A 7,563-nucleotide genomic window follows, 5' to 3' on the forward strand; every position below is an offset into this window, starting at 1 on the left:
GGATGCCTTCCCCATGCCCAGCAGGAGCTCTCGAGGTCACATGGAATCCCGCCAGTCAGTCCCTTAAGGACTTCCACCTGGAGGGGGGGCAGTCAGGACCCGCTCACCCGGGCAGGGCGCATCCTCTTCAGACGCTTTCTGCCTCTCTCCCTCTGCCGGACTTCCATCCAGGAGGGGACCATGGTCCAGATGCCCCTCACCCAGGTGGGAGGTCTCCCAGCCCGGCCAATTTCCACCCCTCTCTCCCATCCAGACTTCCATGGGGAGGGACAGCTCCAGGCTTCGACTTCCACCCAAGTGGGAGGGCTCTTTCCCGAGTTAGATCTCTCCTGAAGGCTGCAAAATTGTTCCGTGTCCCCATGCCCTCCGAGACCTTCAGGGGAACATCCCTCCGGTCCCGGCCAACCTCACAGAACTCCCGTCAGCTGCTGAGGGGCAGGCACACTCCCATCAGGACTTCTGAGCCCACGCTTCTTTCTGGTCCAGATCACCATGGTCCCCATCTCCCCTAGATCTCCTGGAGGCTGCCTGGCCGGGCCATGTCCCCATGCCCTCAGAGCCTCTCAGGGGGACTGCCCTCTGGTCTCGGATAGCTCCATGGAACTCCCCATCGGCTGCCGAGGGGAAGGCATGCCCTCATTGGAACTTCCGATCCCACGCTTCTTTCCGGTTCAGAGCTCCACGGTCCCCATCTCCCCCAGGTCTCCTGGAGGCTGCCTGGCAGGCCTGTGTCCCCATGCCCTCAGAGCCTCTCTGGGACCTCCGTCTGGTCCTGGCCGGCCCTGTGGAACTCACCTTGGCTGCCAAGGGGTAGGCCTGCCCTCATCGGGACTTCCATGTACCCCTCCATTCCTGTCCAGAGCTCCACCGACTCCATCTCCCCCAGATCTCTTGGAGGCTGCCTGGCCAGGCCATGTCCCCATGCCCTCGGAGCCTCTCAGGGGGACCCACCTCCAGTTCTGTCTGGCCCTGTGGAACTTCCCTCGGCCTCAGAGGGGCAGGCCCACCCTCAAAGGGACTTCTGCATCCCCTCCGCTTTCCTATCCAGAGGGGTTCTGGGGACTTTGTGATATTTCAGGGATGCCGTTGGGTACTGGGTGAGGTTGAACACCTTCCACTGCTTAGCAGGAGCTCTCGGGGTCCCACAGACTCCCGCCACTCACTCACTTAAGGGCTTCCACCTGGGGGGGGCGGTCGGGGCACACCCTCCTCATCCACTTTCTGCCTGTCTCCCCTTTCCGGATTTCCATCCCAGAGTGAACGGTGGTCCAGACCCCTCCTGACCAAGATGGGAGCTGTCCCGGCCTGGCTGATTTCCACCCCTCTCTCCCTTCCAGACTTCTGTGGGGAGGGACCCGGGGAGGGACCCCTCCCGGCTTCCACTTCCACACAGATGGGAGGGCTCTTTTCCCGAGTTAGATATCTCCTGGAGGTTGCCAAATCGTTCCATGTCCCTGTGCCCTTGTAGCCCCTCAGTGGGCCTCCCTATCATCCTGAATGACCTCACAAAACTCCCCTTGGCAGCCGAAGGGCAGGCAGACTCCCATCGGGACTTCCAAGCCCATGCTCCTTTCTGGTCCAGAGCTCCACGTTGCCCGTCTTCCCCAGTCTCCTGGAGGCTGCCAGGCCGGGCAGTGTCCCCATGCCCTCGGAGCCTCACATGCGGACCCTCCTCCTTTCCCGGCCGGCCCAATGGAACTCCCCTTGGCCGCCGATGGGCAGGCCTGCCCTCACAGGGACTTCCGCATCCCACTGCTTTCCCATCCAGAGGGGTTCCTTCGACTTTGCGATATTTCACGCATGCCGTCGGGTAATGGCCGAGGTCGGACGCCTTCCCTCCGCCCCGCAGGAGCTCTCGGGGTCCCGCAGACTCCCACTGGTTGCTCTCTTAAGGACTTCCACCTGGAGTGGGGGAGGTCGGGACCCTTTCACCTGGTCAGGGTGCACCCTCCCCAGCTGCTTTCTGCCTCTCTCCCCCTTCTGGACTTCCATCCCAGAGGGGGCCATGGTCCAGACCCCCCTCGCACAGGTGGGAGCTCTCTCAGCCTGGCCGATTTCAACCCCCTCTCTTCCATCCAGACTTCCACCCAAGAGGGGGCCATGGTCCAACACCCCTCTCCAGGCGGGAACTCTCCCAGCCTGGCCGATTTCAGCCCCACTCTCCCTTCCAGACTTCTGTGGGGAGGGAACCTTTCCGGGCTTCCACTTCTGCCAGGCCGGGAGAGCTCTTCTCCCTTGTTAGATATCTCCTGGAGCCTGTCAAATCATTGTGCGTCCCCTGTGCTCTCTGAGCCTCTCAGGGGGACCGCCATCAATCCTTCCCAGCCTCTTGGAACTCTGCTGGGCCACGAGGTCTCAAACGGTCTCTCATTTGGACTTCCATGATGCCTGTTCTGCCCTTTACCCTCCATGTACATCTTTCAAACTCTCGAGGGAGATGGCCCAGGGTCCTGGCATCTCTGTGCATTTCTCTGTTTGTGTCCATCTCTCTCCCCTGCTGTGCCAGGTGCTGTCGAACCTGCTCCACACCAGGCCTCCTGGCCCATGGCCCCTCACCCCCTGCATGCTGCTGTTTGCAGGGCCTCATCCTCATGGTGCCGGGTGGAGGACCAGAGGCCGAAACACTGCCTGCATATGGACCCTGGTGTGAGTCACCATGGCAGCCATATCTCTGCACCCCTAAGGGCCGGGAGGACAGGATCGCAGACCTGGCTTCCAGGGGAGGTGCTCGGCTCGCCCACACCCTCCACCGACTCTCCCAGCTGCCCTCGTGTATGAGATGCCTCAGTGGCTGTATCTCTGCACTTCTGGGAACCGTGAGGATGGGATCGGGGACCAGGTGTCCTGGGTAGGCCCTCGGCCTGCCTGCACCATTCTTTGACTCCCCCAGCTGGCCCTAGGTGCGAGACACCTCGGTGGCCATATCTCCACACCCCCGGGGGAAGGAGGATGAGATCGGGGACCTGGCTTCCAGGTGAGGCCCTCGGCCCACCCGTGCTGCATGTTGACTCCCCTGGCCGGACCCGGGTGCGAGATGCTACAGCAGCTGTATCTCTGCACCCCCGGTGACGTGGAGGATGAAATCAGGGACCTGGCTTCCTGGGGCAGTCCTTGGCTGGACCGCACCATCAGCCGACTCCCCAGCCAGCCTTGGGTCCAAGATGCCATGGCAGCCATATTCCTGCACCCCCGGTGTCCGGGATCAAGGACCTGCCTTCTCAGGGAGGCCCTCAACCCGCCTGCATTGTCTGTTGACTCCCCCAGCTGGCCCCGTGTGCGAGACATCATGGCAGCCATATATTTGCAGCCCCGGGTACCAGGAGGACAGGACGCCCTGAGCTGGCTTCTCCAGATGACCCTACACCCTCTCTCAGGGACCGCGCACCCCCTCGCCAGGTCGCCCCTCCGGGGATGACCCTTAAGCCTGGGTACGCGATTCTCAGCCCCTTCTGCACCAGCAGGTGTTCCGGCTATCTGGACAGAGGTGCCGGGGGTGCAGAGCGAGGGGTGCGTCCGAGGACCTCCTCCTGTGAGGTCGGCCCTGCTGCCGGGTTGCATCCGGACCCCGCTCCCTCGATCCCATGGCACACTGACAAGGAACAAAGTCCAGCCCACGATCTGGATCCCGGCAGGGGAAGGTGGGCGGGCCCGGCCGGTCAGAGGATGGGTCCTCCTCCCCATGAGGGAGCTGAGCCCATCCCATGCCTGTGAGAAAAGCTTGGCTCGAGGGCTGACTTTCAATAGATTGCAGCTTTTTGCTGCTCTGCTATGTATGAAACCCTGACCCAGAATCAGGTCATCTATGAATGATTAAGCACATGCTTCCCCAAGAATGTGCGATGCACTGCTGGAGAGAGGTGACCCCCTTCCATCCGCGCTCTGACCCAGTGACGAGCGGCACTCCTTGCCGACCTTGCGGTTGGCTATCCCTGGCCAACCGGAGATCCATGGTGCTGCGGTATCATTATGTTTAGGTGGGATTCTGATTTAGAGGCGTTCAGTAATAATCCCACAGATGGTAGCTTCACACCACTGGCTTTTCAGCCAAGCACATACGCAAAATGTCTGAACCTGCGGTTCCTCTTGTACTGAGCAGGATTACTTTCGCAACAACACATCATCATTAGGGTAAAACTAACCTGTCTCACGACAGTCTAAACCCAGCTCACGTTCCCTATTAGTGGGTGAATGATCCAATGCTTGGTGAATTCTGCTTCACAATGATAGGAAGGGCTGACATCGAAGGATCAAAAAGCGATGTTGCTATGAACTCTTGGCCGCCACAAGCCAATTATCTCTGTGGTAACTTTTCTGACACCTCCTGGTTAAAACCCAAAAGCCAGAAGGATCATGAGGCCCCGCTTTCACGGTCTGTATTCATACCGAAAATCAAGTTCAAACGAGCTTTTGCCCTTCTGCTCCATGGGAGGTTTCTGTCCTCCCAGAGCTTGCCATAGGACACCTGTATAACTTTTTGACAGGTGTACTGTACCAGTCAAACTCCCCACCTGACACTGTCCACGGAGCAGGTCACGCCCAGACTCCCGGGCGCTTGGAGCCAGAAGCGAGAGCCCTGGTGGGGCTCGCCCTCCTGCCTCACCAGGTAAGTGAAAAAATGATAAGAGTAGTGGTATTTCACTGGCAGATGAGGCCTCCCTCTTATTCTACACCTCTCATGTCTCTTCACAGTGCCAGACTAGAGTCAAGCTCAACAGGGTCTTCCGCTAGATAGTAGGTAGGGACAGTGGGAATCTCATTCAGCCATTCATGTGCGTCACTAATTAGATGACGAGGCATTTGGCTACCTTAAGAGAGTCATAGTTACTTCCGCCGTTTACCCACGCTTCATTGAATTTCTTCACTTTGACATTCAGAGCACTGGGTAGAAATCACATTGCATCAACACCTGTCTCAGGCCTTCACGATGCTTTGTTTTAATTAAACAGTCAGATTCCCCCGGATCGCACCAGTTCTAAGTCAGCTGCTAGATGCCAGATGATGTGGGTCCACGTTCGAGACTGGTGCCCACCACAGCTGGGTGATCCACAGGAAGGGACTGGCGCACGTCCAGAGTTGCCACCGCCATAACCAAGCCCGACTGACCCAATCCTTAAAGCCAGTCCTTATCCCAAAGTTATGGATCTGGCTTGGCGACTACCCTTACCTACATTGTTCTAACATGTCAGAGGCTGTTCACCTTGGACACCTGCTGTGGATATGGGTACGGCCCAGCGGGAGACTTACACCATCTCCCCGGATTTTCAAGGGCCAGCGAGAAGTCAACTGATGCCGCTGGAACCGCGATGCTTTCCGGGACCCTCTCTCAGGGTGAACCCATTCCAGGGTGCCCTGCCCTTTACAAAGAAAGGAGAATTCTCCCAGGGGCTCCTGCCAGCTTCTCTGGGATCATTTGCATCACCGCACTGACGCTGCGAGGCACCCGTCTCCGCCGCTCCAGATTTGGGGATCTGAACCCACCTCCTTTTCGATCGGCCGAGGGCAACGGAGGCCATCACCTGTCCCTGTGGAACGGCACTCGCTTATCTCTCAGGACCGACTGACCCATGTTCAACTGCTGTTCACATGAAACCCTTCTCCACTTCAGCCTTCAAAGCTCTCGTTTGAATATTTGCTTCTACCACCAAGATCTGCACCCACGGCAGCTCCACCCGGGCCTTTGACCTGGGCTTCAGTGCCACCACAGCGGCCCTCCTACTCGTTGTGGTGTAGCCCCCTCAGCTCCCAGCAATGGCAATGGCTGGGTATGGGCCCGACACTCCAGCGCCATCCATTTTCAGGGCTAGTTAATTCGGCAGCTGAGTTGTTACACACTCCTTAGCGGATTAAGACTTCCATGGCCACCATCCTGTTGTCTATATCAACCAACACCTTTTCTGGGGTCTGATGAGCATCAGCATCAGGCACCTTAACCCAGCATTCGGTTCATCCTGCAGCACCAGTTCTGCTTACCAAAAGTGACCCACTGAGTGCTCGCATTCCATGCCCAGCTCCAAGCCAGCAAGTCAGGCTTTTTACCCATTTAAAGTTTGAGAATAGGTTGAGATCATTTCGGCCCCAAGACCTCTAATCATTTGCTTTACCAGATAAAACTGCGTCCGCCGAGTGCCAGCTATCCTGAGGGAAACTTCAGAGGGAACTAACTACTAGATGGTTCGATTAGTCTTTCACCCCTATACCCAGGTCAGACAACCAATTTGCATGTCAGGACTGCTATGGACCTCCGCCGGAGTTTCCTCTGGCTTAGTCCTGCCCAGGCATAGTTCACCATCTTTTGGGTCCCACCAGGTGTGCTCACGCTCCACCTCCCTGACGGGATGGGTGAGACAGGCCAGCAGTGCACCCCCCAAGCAGGCTGGGGGATCCCGCCTCAGCCGGCGCACGCCGGCCCTCACTTTCATTGCACAGTGGGGTCTCTTGCCCACCCCTGGACTCGCGCACCTGTTAGACTCCTTCATCCATGTTTCAAGATGGGATGGGTGGGCCACCGACGTCGCAGCGGACCCCAGGCGCAAATGCATGAGTAATTCCCCAGAGCTGACTTCGGCTAGTGTATGTTGGTCTGACTGTAGTTTAGAAGGTGCTGCGTGAAATGGTTGGCAGCTCTCAGTGCTTTATTCCTTCTGTTACATGACTGCAGCCATACCTCTTCACTGTCCAGATTTCTATACACTGTCCAGATGCGTTGCTCATATGTTTGGTCTGTTCCACATAACAGTTGTGGGTTTCTGACAAATCACAGGGATAACATGAGCAACTGACATCAGTAAATTATGACAATAATTTCTGCTTCTGACCTAAAATTTATCAGAAAATATATGTTAAAACAAACCATGCTAGTCTAGCAGACTTCTACGCTTATAAAAGCCATATTTCACATATGTCACTATTATTTGCCCCTTAACCCCCACTTTTTCAGGCTTTTTGCTGATGTCAGTAAGAGGTATATATATATATATATATATATATATATATATATATATATATATATATATATAGCCAAAACCATATGTTCGAACTTGTAAAAGTTAGAACACTGAAGAAAAAAGTAAAAAAAAACAACAAAAAAACTACACATCTTTAGTGGGGGGGCTACGTTCCCCCCTGCACCCCCTAGTATGACAGTCTTTACCCTGCACAACCCTCTTACTTAAATACACCAACTCTCAGATTGCAATAAATTGTGGAAAAGGGAAATTTTCCCATTCCACACTGTACGGAGATCTCTATTCAGTTTCATTGAACTTTTACAAGTTTGAACATATGGTCTCGGCCATATGAGGTTCGAGTTTGTAAAAGTTTGATCTACCAAAGGGGCCCCATATATATATATATATATATATATATATATATATATATATATATATATATATATATATATATATATATATATATATATATATGTCTGTATATATACACACACACACACACCTATATAAATATATATATATATATATATATATATATATATATATATATATATATATATATATACACATATATATATATATATATATATATATATATATATATATATATATATAT

General features: G+C 54.6%; 1 pseudogene; it reads right to left on the minus strand.

The window, feature by feature from the left end:
• Window positions 1-3,710: 3,710 nt before the first annotated feature.
• LOC122795244 lies at window positions 3,711-7,049 on the minus strand (annotated as a pseudogene).
• Between the last annotated feature and the right edge of the window lie 514 nt (window positions 7,050-7,563).

This window comes from Protopterus annectens, chromosome 2.part1, assembly GCF_019279795.1.
Source record: "Protopterus annectens isolate FY-2018-M chromosome 2.part1, PAN1.0, whole genome shotgun sequence".
Taxonomy (NCBI): Eukaryota; Metazoa; Chordata; order Ceratodontiformes; family Protopteridae; genus Protopterus; species Protopterus annectens.